This window comes from Delphinapterus leucas, chromosome 12 (assembly GCF_059928025.1).
Source record: "Delphinapterus leucas isolate spDelLeu-1000000601 "Yukka" chromosome 12, BTC_Dleu_Yukka2, whole genome shotgun sequence".
NCBI classification, from domain to species: Eukaryota; Metazoa; Chordata; class Mammalia; order Artiodactyla; family Monodontidae; genus Delphinapterus; species Delphinapterus leucas.
Window position 1 is genome coordinate 53,023,357 of NC_143140.1, and position 14,078 is coordinate 53,037,434.

Consider the following 14,078-nt stretch of genomic DNA (forward strand, 5'->3'; position numbering starts at 1 on the left):
CTAAATAGGTGATTTTCCACCCTTCTGTCTGAGAAGAGAGTAAAACTGAATTCGGGAGAAACGGAGGGGTAACAATTTTGGAAAAGGCGAGGGGAGTGGGTAACAGCCTCGGTAGTAAAGTTCTCAACGTTGGAGGAAAACGGTTTCCTCTCCCGGAGCTCTATGGAAGCATCAGCTCCTCCCCTCGGGCCTCCAAAAGTACCCTTCGCTTGGGGGCGATTCTAGAGTTGAACCCGAAGCGCGTGGGGTCATTAGAAACTAGAGCAAGTTGAAGCCAAAGAGGCCTGGCAGGGTAGGGGTGCGTGGAGTCGGGGCCCGAGTGGAGGGGAAGGCCGAGAGTCGCGAGTCCCGGGAGAGGAGGAGGAAGAGAAAGCGGGGCGGGCCGGAGGTCGGGGTCCGGCGGCGGGAAGGGGTCCCCGTTTCTCCCTCCCCGTCCTCGCCTCCCGGGGCGCTGGTGACGTTGCGGTTTCCTCCTCCCTGCAGCTGAGCCTCAGCGCCCGCCGCGTCCCGCCCTCCTCCCCTTTCGCCTACACCCCACCCGCCCGCGCCGGCCCGGCTCGCAGTAGCGCCGCCCGAGGCTGCAGCGGCGCATCCTGTGGCGCGGCGCCCACCCGCACCCATGGCGCGGCGGGCGCGCTGAGGGCTCGGCTCCGAGGGCGCCAGGGGCCCGGGCGCCCTGGAGTGAGGGGGGCCGGGAAGGGCTTCCGGAGCCTGGGCCCAAGCTGGGAGGCGACGCCCGAGAGGACGAAGCCGCGGCAGGGAGCGGTAAGCGGAGGGGCGCGCGAGTGGTGGGCAGGGGCGCGCGGCGGGCGCCGCTCTGGGCCCCGCGCGGCGCAACTTTCTTCCGGAGATTCGGACGGGTGGCCGGGCGCCGGCGGGAGGCAGGCGAAGAGCCACGTCCCCCGCCGGGCGCAGAGCGCCGCGAGCTGCGCGCCCGAGCCCGGTTCCGCCGGGCTCCTGAGGGCGCGCGAGGCGTGAAGCCGGAGCCGTGGGTTTCCCCGGCGGCGGGGCAGCTTTTAGTCCCTTCCCAGCCCTCGAGCGCCCAGCGCAGAGCCGGGCGCACCATAAGAACTCAGATCACTTTCGGTGCGTCGGGTCCGGCCGGCCCAGCAGCGATTTCCTGGACGGCCGGGGGGCTCCGGCTTCCCTCTGCCCGGTAGCCTGGCACAGCTTCGCGCCCTCCTTTCCCTGTATGTCTCCGTTAATTGGGGTGGTAGTGGTCGTGGGTGCCGATGCTGGCGCTGGCAGCCCGCCTCTGCGATTGTGGAAGCTGGGCAGGCACGTCCCGAGCCTCCCCCAGGCGCTGGATTCCAGAGCCGCCCGGCTCCGCAGACACTTGGGAGAAATTGTTGGTAAACCTCACTCCCTGGCAGCCCCTGGTGGTAGGGTGGGGCTGGGACGTGCTTGACTCACAGGCTGGGAAGCTCTGTGAGCAATGCCACATGGGCTCAAGATCTGTCGCGGCTGGAATCTGAGCTAAGTTTGTGACCCGAGAACTTTCTCATTTTCATTGCTCATTTGAGGCATCAGCCTCTGCTTAGGCTGGCGGGCATTAGAGCTGAAACCGAATCCATTGCTTAAAAAAATGTAGGTGAGCCTCATTTACCTGGAATTCCTTAGATCAGGAAATGCCACTTTTAATTTCTGGGAATCTCCGTGTTATAAAGTTTTTTAAAACGTTTTTTCATTAGTCATGGTTTAGTTAATGTTGCATTAAATTTGAGAAGGGACGTTCTCACTGAGAAATAGTTTCAAAACAGGTTTTTTTTTGAGTATTTTATTTTTCACATTATAGACTTAACCTTTCAGGAATTTCCTTTTCTTCAGTTTTTAAAAATTTCTCAATAAATGATAACCCGTATGAAATGAAATATTATGTGCAATGTTTTTTATTATTATTTTACTTTAGTTTAGTTTTGGTTGTGTTGGGTCTTCGTTGCTGCACGCGGGCTTTCTCTAGTTGCGAGCAGGGGCTACTCTTCGTCGCGGTGCGTGGGCTTCTCATTGTGGTGGCTTCTCTTGTTGCAGAGCACGGGTTCTAGGCACATGGGCTCAGTAGTTGTGGCTTGCGGGCCCTAGAGCAGGCTCAGTAGTTGTGGTGGCCGGGCTTAGTTGCTCCGCAGCATGTGGGATCTTCCTGGACCAGGGCTCGAACCCGTGTCCCCTGCATTGGCAGGTGGATTCTTAACCACTGCACCACCAGGGAAGTCCCTATGTGCAATGTTTTACAGAATATTCTGACACTACTTCTAAAATGAGATCCCCAAATTGTTCGTAATGTGCATGGAAAAAATAAAATACAGCATTATCTGAGTATTTGTGTGTCATGTACTACAAGGTCCCATACAGATATGTGTCCTTTTATGAAGTGTGCAGGTAAGATGTGTTCTAGTATAAATGGAGAAGAGAAAATATTGAGTTTGATGCCTCCATCATCTAGTGACCCCTCTGTGTGGGTTCAGCAGTAAGTGCAAGACAGTGCTGTTTACTTAGGAGACATACAGAAGGATATAAGAAACTGCCCTGGCTCTCCCCAAGCTCTTAAGGTAGAAAGGGAGAAACCATAAATAAGCGGCACCTGAGAGTTTGGGCTTGGGAAGCATCATTTTTCATTAATTGGTATATGATGTCAGTATTAGTGTCATCTAGTTTTCGTTAAATAAAGACAGTGGCCTACATAGTACATTTTTACATTCAGGTTAAAAAGTATTGATAGTACAGTTACCAAGTAAAATGGAATTCTCAAAAAAAAGAAATGTGGATAAAGAGGGAAATTTGCCACAGAATACGATTTAGGCCTTTGTCACTGAGGAGATTATTAGCACCTTCCTGGTCCTGCTGGGTAGAAGCTGTTTAAAGTTCCTCCATCTGAGGTTGGGGGCCTGCTTATGGAAAGACACTGGGTAAGAAGTTAGCTACGTTTGCCACATGAGGTCAGGACCATCCTAATACCTAATATTTGTGTGTGCATCTACTTTAGTGTTTATAAAATTATTCCACAAATTAGCTAATTACAGGTGTTCAATGATATTTGTTTTCCGGTCCAGTATCCCACAGTACTGCCTTAATCTGGTGGCCATCCAGGAGGGAAAGTTCTTAGCTTCACAGATGTTGCCCCGCCCTTCCCAATACCTCATTATAAAGATTTTTTTTAATCTCTGAAAAAGTGTTTTAAGGTCATAGATGAAAATGCATTCTGCAATTAAACAAAAAAAAATTTGTTTATACATTTCTTAATATTATTTGTAGCAGAATATTTTGGTATTTATTTCTACTTGCCTTGGATTACACTAAGGCATGAAAGAAATTACATGTTCATGAAAGTAATTACATGATATCCGCTCTATTATGATTTCAACAAATGAATGGAGAGGAATAAAGAAAGATACATTTAAATTTGGGTTTTAATATATCAGTAACCTTCGTGTTCCAAAGGGGTAAAGAAACTACTAAAGGACTAGCATTTTGTATTTGCAGCATGTGTTAAATATTACTTAAATCATTAGCATGTTTGAGTCTTAGACATAACACATTTTCTTATCCTTTTTTCACCCTCCTCCATTTAAAAAAAAAAAAAGAAATACTGTTATTGTCCTGGGATATTGAGGAGATCAAGAATGTCTGGTCCAGGGAACTCCATCATTATAGTGGATACTTTTATTCCATTTACTGAGAGGGGCTGGATCTTTACTATTATGAAGGAGTGGGTAAGGCAGAGATTCCATGTCCAGCAACCCTTCTGAAATAATGGGTCCAAGCGGAGGGCAGGACAGTTCTTATTACTATATTATAAAATGCCTTAGGGTTTTCTCATCTTGGAATTACATTATCTTCACCTACAGTGATTTGGAGAATAAAACTCTTTGGTGGTCACCAAATTACCAGTAGGTGTTTGGATGATGCAATGTAATCCTCTAAACCTGAGTCAGTGGCCAGCATGGGAATTAGGCAAGCGTGTAAGCCCAGAGTACCAAAAAGAAATTATTTTCCAGTAAAATTCATATGATTAATTAAGGGTAGAATGGAAGTAGAGATTAAAGTCCTAGATTCCAGAGGCACTGATCCATGCTTCTATTTGGTGATAGCAATAATTAGAAATGGATGAATTTCAAAGTCTTGCCAACTCTAATGCCCAACTCTAATAGGAAATTATATTTAAAAAATTAAACTTTGCAAAAAAAATATAGTTCTGATGAGCCTAGGGGCAGGACAGGAATAAAGATGCAGAGGTAGAGAATGGACTTGAGGACTCGGGGAGGGGAAGGGTAAGCTGGGATAAAGTGAAAGAGTAGCATTGACACCTATACACTACCAAATGTAAAATAGATAGCTAGTGGGAAGCAGCTGCATAGGACAGGGAGATCAGCTTGGTGCTTTGTGACCACCTAGAGGGGTGGGATAGGGAGGGTGGGAGGGAGGTGCAAGAAGGAGGGGATATGGGGATATATGTATATGTATAGCTGATTCACTTTGTTATACAGCAGAAACTAACGCACTATTGTAAAGCAGTCATACTCCAAGAAAGATGTTAAAAATCAAACTTTGCATTAAGTGGATAATATTTTTAATTGAAGCAATTTTTCTTTAAAGAAAATCTTTCTATATATGTGAGTTAATAAATGTAGTCCCAAGTTCTGACCCATCTAACTTTATTGTTTCACAACTTCTAGTTGCATATGGAAGAGTGGTTTGGTTAGGGGATGGTGGAGAGATATTGCAGGGAAGAAGCATACTGGAAAGAAAATTAGGAAGTATTGTGGACGCGATTAAGAGGAGAAACTAGCGTTAATAAACTCTTATGAATTCATATACATTTAGACAATTGAAGGAAGAGTCCTTGATAGATCATACAGCTACGTGAATGCTTGCATTTTAAAACTGCCTAGTAATTTAATATTTTTTCAAATAATTCTAATATTTTGATGTTTTAGCCTAGTGGAAATGGAGAGTGATGTAGAGCAGGTGTCTTATCCTCATTTTAGGGGTGTAGAAGTGGAAATACCATGGAAGTAAGAGACTTATCTCTCAGTTTTTTAAAAAATTTATTTTATTTTTGGCTGCATTGGGTCTTCCCTGTTGTGCGCGGGCTCTCTCTAGTCGTGGCGAGCGGGGGCAACTCTTTATTGCAGTGCACAGGCTTCTCATTGCAGTGGCTTCTCTTTGTTGCTGAGCACGGGCTCTAGGCGTGCGGGCTTCAGTAGCTGCGGCTTGCTGGCTCTAGAGCACAGGCTCAGTAGTTGTGGCTCATGGGCTTAGTTGCTCCGCGGCATGTGGGATCTTCCTGGACCAGGGCTCGAAACCCGTGTCCTCTGCTTTGGCAGGCAGATTCTCAACCACTGCGCCGCCAGGGAAGACCTGTTGTCTCTCATTTGCAAGTAATTAGTGGTCTACCTTAAACATGAGATTAACCTAAATGGCGTATGTAATTCTACTTTTCTCCTTTATGACTCCACATTCATGTTGTTAAAGACTCTTATTCATTTTCCTACAGATCTAATTTATTATCCCGCTTACTATTCATTACTGTCCCTGAACTGTCAGCTCCCTGGAATGCTTATGTGCTTCCCAGTCTTCCGTAAACTGGCTATTTACAGACCCTCTTCCCACAGCTCTCTCCACTCACTCTGCCTATCTCTTCTCATCCTCGTCAGGATTCCATCCTGGGGCCCCTTCTAATTCCCACAAAACCCTAGGCTCATTGCTCAGCTCTCATTAGCTGGCTTCAGGTTTTTGGGTGCTTTACCAATTGTGTTGCTTCCTTCTGCTTGTCTCAGCAAGCTCCAGCCTGTTGAGGGTGTGGATTTCAGATCCTCTGTCAGATGCCCAGAAGAGTATAAACCTGCAGGAGGTAGAATATTCAGAGAATCTGTTGAATATCACAGAAAATAAAAGGGAATGATTTTACTTTGGGAAGAGAAGAAAAGATTGTTGAGGCCATCTGTGTATTTCTTGAATGGAGTTCAGTTCTGAATTCCGAATAACACTATGAATTTTGATGTGCTTTAAGATTACCGCTGAATTTCCTTCTATTTGTTTCGACTCCCTTGGGGTGTTCCATACACGTGATCTTGGTAAGTGTTGTCATCAAATGTTAGTAGGTAATTTCTGAAAGAACAGAATTTGCCTCTTTAGTAATATGTAGAAGCTATAAACATCCTGATAATAAGCATGATTTGTTTTGGCATTTTATATGTGAGAATAGTTATAACCATTAGGTAAGTATAGTCCTGTTTTTAAAAATATAGCAAAAGACATGTATGCAGTTAACTCTCAATTACACATATGTGACGTATCCATTGTAGGTTGTGCCCATCTGCTTTGTCCTAGACAGAGTCAGAGAGAGTTTGCAACTGAGTGTATGTATGTGTCTGCATGCCAGAAACATTTTTTGGTATTATTTATGGAATTAATAGTGCCTCTCTTCTCCCCAGTAAATGTGGAAAATAGTAGGATAATCATAGTAAAATTCCTTGTGTGTGTTTAAATTAGTGTACATGATCTTTCAGAAGAAATTGAGTAGGTCCACACTCATTTAAAAAGCTGTCATTTAAATTTTTCCATTTGAAATATTCATTGCATACATAGATGCCATAGGGTTGTGAATTTGTTGATTAAATCAAGGATTTTACGTTTTTCTCATGTGTAACAAACTTAGCTACTAAGCAATAGGCATTTAATGTGTGCAGATGTTCTACCACAACAAAGTTGAGTCAGCATTTCATAACTCTTAAAAAGAACTTGTAAAGGAAATGGGCTCACCAAGCTTGTGGGTCTGTAATATTTTTATTGATGAAGTACACAGGCAATATACTGGCTTTACTGTGGGAGTCTAATTGCTATTGCAAGAAAAATGGAGATATTTGTTAGCAATTCCTGAAGTGGGAGATAACAACATTAGGTTGGTTATATAAGTCTTAGTGTAAAATGTAGTAATCTGTAGATTATGTTGTGAATCTGGTAGAGATTACTCATGTAAAGAAATAACAGACTACAAATTGACACCTTCATTTAGAGTAGTCCTTTACATTGAAGTATTGAAAGGGTTATAGCATTTCTAAAGTTAGCTTACACCCAGAAAGGTGTGTCAGTGACAAGAAACTCAAGAATTGCATGATAAAAATCATCAAGTAGTTTAAAAATGTTTCACGCCAAGGTGCACTCAATACCCTGACACCAGGTAGAGCAGTAGTAAAGGTGGCCTGGCTGCAGGATCACACCGCTTACCTTCTTTACAGTTGTGACTGTCAGCTTTTCTTCTTGACACAGTGCTCTTTTTGTTGTTTGGCTATATCTGAGGACAGACTATAAGTAATGGATTTCTGGAATTCCACAAATTCTGGTTAAGAGCTCTTCTTGGGGCCTTGGCAGTTGAATGATATCATCCTAGGAGGTATGGATGGGGCCAGGCTCACCAGACCCGTGGATAATCGGGCAGGGGCCAGCTGGATTTAGGAATCACCTGCAGTGTTTACACTGCTCCCAGGGGGGGAATGGGCCTGGCAGGAAGGAAAAAGGAGACTGAAAGGGAATGTTGAACAGCTGTTTTCCATCTTCCCTGAAGAAAAAGAAGAGGAAATCGCCGTAGAGCAGGCATCAAGAGGGATTTATGCTAAATACAGGGAAGTTTTTCTGAATGTTTTAACCTTTAGAATGGATTTATGGAGGAGGCCTTTGAGTTCTTCTCTGTTTAGAGAGGTTTAAGTGAGGTTATCCAGAAGGGATGTTAGCATTTATCTTCTGGGGTTCTAATTTTATGACCTCTGCTCATCTGGATTTGAAAATCTTAGAAGTTAAAAATGACTTAATTATATGAATGTAGAAGAAATGGTTAGTTTCAGTGTTTGAAATGCGAGTTGTCTTTATAGTTTCTACTTAGCATTTTTATTTATTAGAGCAAAGTATTTGCTAACTGGTTAAATATTGATTCTATATAAGACTGCTTCAGCCTTTCATACAGATACACATTACAGTGTCTGAAAACTCCTCTCCTCTATGCTTAATCTGTTTTCTCCCCAAACAGGTCACTTTTCTCCACATTTCTTTTTTATTTTAGAAAATCTTTAAAAAGGTCTTGACATCAGACTATGGTGTTCCATTTGGACTTGCAGCAATATCTTTTACTTTTCCCTGCCCCAGTTTTTCTAGTAGAACTAGACTGGCAACAGTGGTCACCTGAATGTATGGGGCATTCATTAGCCATGTGGTCAAAACATAGAGGTTGCCCATATCAGAAAGAGTCTGGAAACTTCTCTCATATTCCAAACTTCTTATAGCATTATTTTGGTTAAAAATAATAATAGCATTTATAGAAACAATGTGAACTTTGCTTCATTTTTGTTCAGGAAGATAGACTCTCTAGTAGAATTTTTTTTTCCCTCTCCAGTTTTATTGAGATATAATTGACATACAGCACTGTATAAAAGTTAAAGGTATACAGCATAATGATTTGACTTACATCATGAAATAAATTTAGTGAACATCCAGCATCTCATATAGATACAAAATTAAAGAAACAGAAAAAATTTTTTCTATAGTGAGCCAGTTTTTCTACAGTGAAGTAGTTTACAGAAGCGGAAGGGGAGGAGGCCAGAATGATCCTTGTCATGGATTAGAGCTGGAGACTAAGTGTGAACTCATGTTTAGCTTAGTATCAGTAGAGATGGTTAAATTTAGAATTGTTCATAGATACATGTATTATATATACATGGTTTAGCATACACGCATGTATTTCCTCACTGTGTCAGCTGCAAAGGACAAGCAGCAATGATACCCTGGTGGTAATGAGCACACCTAGCGCTCAGTTCTTGGTTTTTAAAATCATTCTTCACAAAAGTAACCAGGGCTCCTTAGAGAAATGGCTGATTCTAGGACTGGGCAGGAAATATACAAGGTGATTCTGGAGCATCTTGCAGTGGCAGAAAATAAGGAAGTGTTAAAAAAATCCCCAAACCAAAACTAAATTATATTCAAATTTTCTTATCTTTTACCTAATATCCCATTTCTGTTCCAGGATCTCACCCAGGACACCACATTATATTTAGTTACAATAGCATGTCTCCTCAGGCTCCTATTTTCTGTGAAAGTTTCTCAGACTTTCCTTGGGTTTGAAGACCTTGACAATTTTAAGGACTGGTCAGGCATTTTTATAATGTCTCTCGAGGGCTTCCCTGGTGGCGCAGTGGTTGAGAGTCCGCCTGCCGATGCAGGAGACACGAGTTCGTGCCCCGGTCTGGGAAGATCCCACATGCCGCGGAGCGGCTAGGCCCGTGAGCCATGGCCCCTGAGCCTGCGCGTCCGGAGCCTGTGCTCCGCAACGGGAGAGGCCACAGCAGTGAGAGGCCCACGTACCAAAAAAAAAAAAAAAAAAAAAAAAAAAATATATATATATATATATATATATATATGTAAAATGTCTCTCGAGTGGGATTTGTCTAGTATTTTTCTCATTATAATACTGGGGTTTTAGGTTTGGGGGAGGAAGAGCATAAAAGTAAAGTGCCATTTTCATCACATCATATCAAGGGTACAGATCATAAATATGACTTATCATGGCTGATGTTGACCTTGATCACCCGGCTGAAATAGCGTTTGTCAGGTTTCTTACTGTGAGGTTATTCTTTTCCCCCTTGTCCATACTGTCCTCTTTGGGAGGAAGACACAGTCCACACTTCAGGAGGGGGAGGTCATGCTCCACTTCCGAAAGAGCAGGGTATCTACACCGAACATTTGGAATTCTTATGCACAAAAGATTTGTTTTTTCTCCCTCATGTATTTATTTATTCAGTCATTTTTATACCAGTATGGACTCATGGATATTGTTTTATACTTTGGGTTGTAATCCAGAACTATTTTATTTATTTTGTTGCTCAAATTGTTTCAGCTTTGGACTGAATTTGGGTCCAAATTCAAACAATTTGGGTACTATTTCAGTTGGCTCCTTTGTCCCTTTGACATACTGTGATCTAGTAGAATTAATTTGTGGTGTCAGACCAGTTGTGTTTTTTCTCAGTAAGAAAATTAGGTAGGACTTAAGATGTAATCATCTTAAAAGCAGGCTCATAGCGATGCTGCAAAAGGTATTGGAAAATGCACACTTAGCCAATATTGGGTCAGTGGGTTTGGGGGATGTCAAGAAGTGGAGCCCAACAATGTCAGTGTCTTTGGCAACTGGAATTAAATGTTTCTACTTAGTTTCACAGCCCATAGTTTTAAAGCAATTTTGAAATGTTTTTCACAATTACCTTTCTCAGAGGAAACTGGTTCTTGGAATCACTGAAAAGCCTGCAGAGTTAACTTAGGTAAAAGTGTCTCCTTTAGTTGTGAGGTTAATTTCTTTTCTTCCTCTGTCTTTAATGTAAGTCTTTTACAAGTTAGAGCCTGTTGGCTCTAATGAGAACCCAGGAGGAGTAGAGAGCAAGATAAGAATCGATCTGTTACTTTTATGCAATAGTTCAATTTATCCTTTCTTAAATTCTAGTGTCAAATTTTAAGATCCACCTTTTTTTCTAAGGAGACCAGTATTGTTCAGATTAGATTCATCTTGTTTACCACATGCTCTGCTAGGGTTCTAAGATTTTCACCATTACAGTTTTTAGATTTACTGTGACTTGCATAGAGTTATTCTGTATAAAATTCAAATTAACAAATGGTATTTGAGTATCTGCTGTGGGAACTTTAAAAATTGTTTCACCTCTACTTGTGAAATTTAATCTGGCAAGTTTTAGGATAAGTTGGACCACTTTCAGTATCTCTTTCTTGGGGAAGAAATCTGTTGGCAGTATTTATACTACTAAATTGCCATAAAATGATAAATTCTGTGCCTAAAGAAGTTGAGTGGAGCTAGAAGTATTAGGGTAGTTATGTAACAGACCCTTCTTTGTGTGTTTACATCCTTTTTTCTTGGTGAAGCCACTGAAGTTTGTTTCAGTGATTGCAAGTTTTAGAAAAGATAAATCTGTGTTATCAGAAATGAATGCTTTGATATATAACTTTTTTCAATGTACTTTTGAACCTGGAAAGTCAGATGAAAGAACGTTCTACTTTAGCAATAGAAATACTGAAAGGATTTAGTCATTCAGCAAGTACTTGCCAGGTACTTCTGTGTTTGAGGGGACGTCTGGGTGGAGGCAAAGAGGGGCGGCATGCAAAAGAAATATGACATGGTTTCCAGCCTTCAGGAGCTATAAAATCTGGTTGGAGGATAACTAAATATGAAACTTTATGAGAACAATTAAGTGTTGAACAGAGACAAATGCATGCAGCAGGATTGCAGGAAGGAAGATGTCTGTGAGGCTTACGTGGGCAGAGAATACTCAGCTAGGAAGGGGAGAGTGAATTGGGCCTCAGAGGATTTTATGCCAGAAAGGGGAGGGGAGAAAGCATTGCAAGCAGAGCCCGCCAGCTAAGCAAAGGCACAGGAAGAGGAGTGAGCAAAGGAATGGGGTGGCTGCCAGGTCAAGGAGAACTTCTTAGAAAAATCATGGGAATTCACTTGTCTCCTTTTATGACATTCTCTCTCCTTTCGTCCTTACCTTCTTTGTATACTCTTTCATTCTTTTCCATAAATATTTTTGAAGGCCTGTGTTGCATGTAATCATTGGTGCATGGCACCATAGGAAAGACAAAGAAGACTCAGACCCCTGCCTTCTACCAGCTTATACTTGAGCAGGTGAGATCTGCCTCAAATCCCTTTTGGAGCCAAAGAGGACTGACAATAAATGTGGGAAAAGAAGATAACAAGTACCTTCAAGTAACTCAGTATGCATATTGACTCCTTTTTAGGGCCCAATTCAGATACCACCTCCTCAGTGCATCCTTCCTTCTTCAACTCAGCCGGAAGTATTAACTTCTGTAAATTTAAGTAGTACTTTGTAATTCTCATGCAAACTTACCTCCTTTTTCTTTCTTTGATTTTTTGTCTTGCGGGATATGAGTTCCCAGACCAGGGATCGAACCCATGCCCCCTGCCATGGAAACACGGAGTCCTAACCACTGGACCACCAGGGAATTCCCTTACTTCCTTTTTCTTTAGTGGTTTGTGTTAATATTTTCTTTCTTTTGCCATGTTATACGATGGCATAAGCACTTTCTTGGTTGACATCATCCCTGAATTCCCAAAGAGTATTGAGCAATGCATATATGGGGCCATAGGGGAGACCACTTACGGATGGAGTTGCTAGGGAAAGCCTCATACATAGCACTGTGTTCTTTGAGAAAGGTATGCAGTTGAAGTGGAGCCCGTAGAGGGAGCCCCCAGAGAGAGTAACAGAGGGAATCAAGGACAAAAATACGAGTTGTGCTCAAGCAAGGATGAATAGCTAAGTGTGAAGGGAGAGTTTGTGTAGGGAGGAAATGAATGATAATGTTGAAAAGGTGGGCCAGAACTAGACTGTGGAAGCTCTTGGAGGAGAAAATTGTTCATTTTGCTGTGTGTATAGAAGCTCTTGAATAAGAAAGTGATATGATGATGGTGATTAATTTGGGAGGAACTTTATGGTTTACAAAGATAGTTATATCATGGGTAATATTAGCAGACTGCCTAGGTTTATATCTTGGCTCCTTCACTTTCTGTGTGACCTTACTTATTATGTCTGTGCCTCAGTTTCCTCAGCTGTGAAAAGGGGATGATACTAGTATCTGTATTATGGCACTGTGATGAAGATTAAATGAGTTAACCCATATGAAGTACTTAGCATAGTTCCTAGGACTTGGTAAGCACTATATGTGTTTATTGTTTATAGCAGCCTTTGGTGTAGATATAATAAGAATTACGATCCCTTCTTTAGAAATGAGAAAACTGTAGAGCTAGGACTATGTATAGTTTGTTAGGGCTGCTGTAACAAAGTGCCTCAAACTGGGTGACTTACACAACAGAAATTTATTGTCTCACAGTTCTGGAGGCTAGAAGTCCAAAAGCAGCTTGTCAGCAGGATTGGTTCCTTCCAAGGCCATGAAGGAGAATCCATTCCATGCCTCTCTCCCAGCTTCTGGTGGCTTCTGTCGATCTTTGGTATTTCTTGGCTTGTAGATGCTTCACCCTGATCTCTAGCTTTATCTTGACATGGCACTCTCCCTGTGTATGTGTTTCTGTCTCCAAATTTCCCCTTTTCATAAAGATAACAGTCGGATTAGGAGCCCATCCTACTCCAATAAGATTTCATCTTAATTATAATTATTATATCTTAGTTATATCTGCAATGACCCTGTTTCCAAATAAGGTCACATTTTGATGTATTGGGTATTATAACTCCAACATATGAATTTTTGCAGGACCCAATTCAACCCATTACAGATTTCAAGTTACATCTTTTTTTTTTTTTGCGGCACACGGGCCTCACACTGCTGTGGCCTCTCCTGTTGCGGAGCACAGGCTCCTGACGCGCAGGCTCAGTGGCCATGGCTCACGGGCCCAGCCGCTCCGCGGCATGTGGGATCTTCCCGGACCGGGGCACGAACCTGTGTCCCCTGCATCGGCAGGCAGACTCTCAACCACTGTGCCACCAGGGAAGCCCTCTTCTTTCTTTTCAACATGGACTTTCTGTGACTTCTTTCCATTTAGGATTAGAGATAAAGACATTAAGAGAAGTTTAGGGACATTATACTTGCACTGGATAATTTCAGTTTTCTCTGTAAATGTGGATGATATGTCACCGTCCCAAAGTATAGGTGATAGAGGAAGAATAGAATGCTTTTGGAAAGAGGCAAAAATCTAAAGTATCACAGTAAAGATTTTACTGAGAAGTTAGCTGGAAATGAATAAGTGGGTAGATATGCATCTGAGTGATGTCAGATAGAAGTTGATGCCTCCCAGGTTTATAGTAGGGATCGAGGTAGAAAGGACAAATATGATTGAGGTTCCCGAATCACTGAGGGAGTTAGAAATATCGCCAAACAATAAAAATGACCTGTGAAGATTAAAAAGAGTACAGAGACAGATGGTGATTGCAAGTGATGAAAGTGCCAGGAGAGTCACCCCTGGCGAGTCACTGAGAGAACTAAGGTGGCCCCAGGAATGGAAGAGGCTAGCTCCCATCTTGCTTATGGCTTGGGGAGAACGGCATTCGGTCTCCATGGGAGAG

The 14,078-nt window shown here is 42.5% G+C and overlaps 1 protein-coding gene across 1 annotated transcript in view; it reads left to right on the plus strand.

Annotated features, from left to right (window-relative positions):
* The first annotated feature begins 554 nt into the window (after positions 1 to 554).
* DSE (dermatan sulfate epimerase) overlaps positions 555 to 14,078 on the plus strand; it is a 69,614-nt gene continuing 56,090 nt past the window's right edge. Inside the window, exon 1 of the mRNA XM_022554869.3 lies at positions 555 to 765. The gene's annotated coding sequence lies outside the window, so the exon portion shown is untranslated. The remainder of the gene's footprint in view (positions 766 to 14,078) is intronic.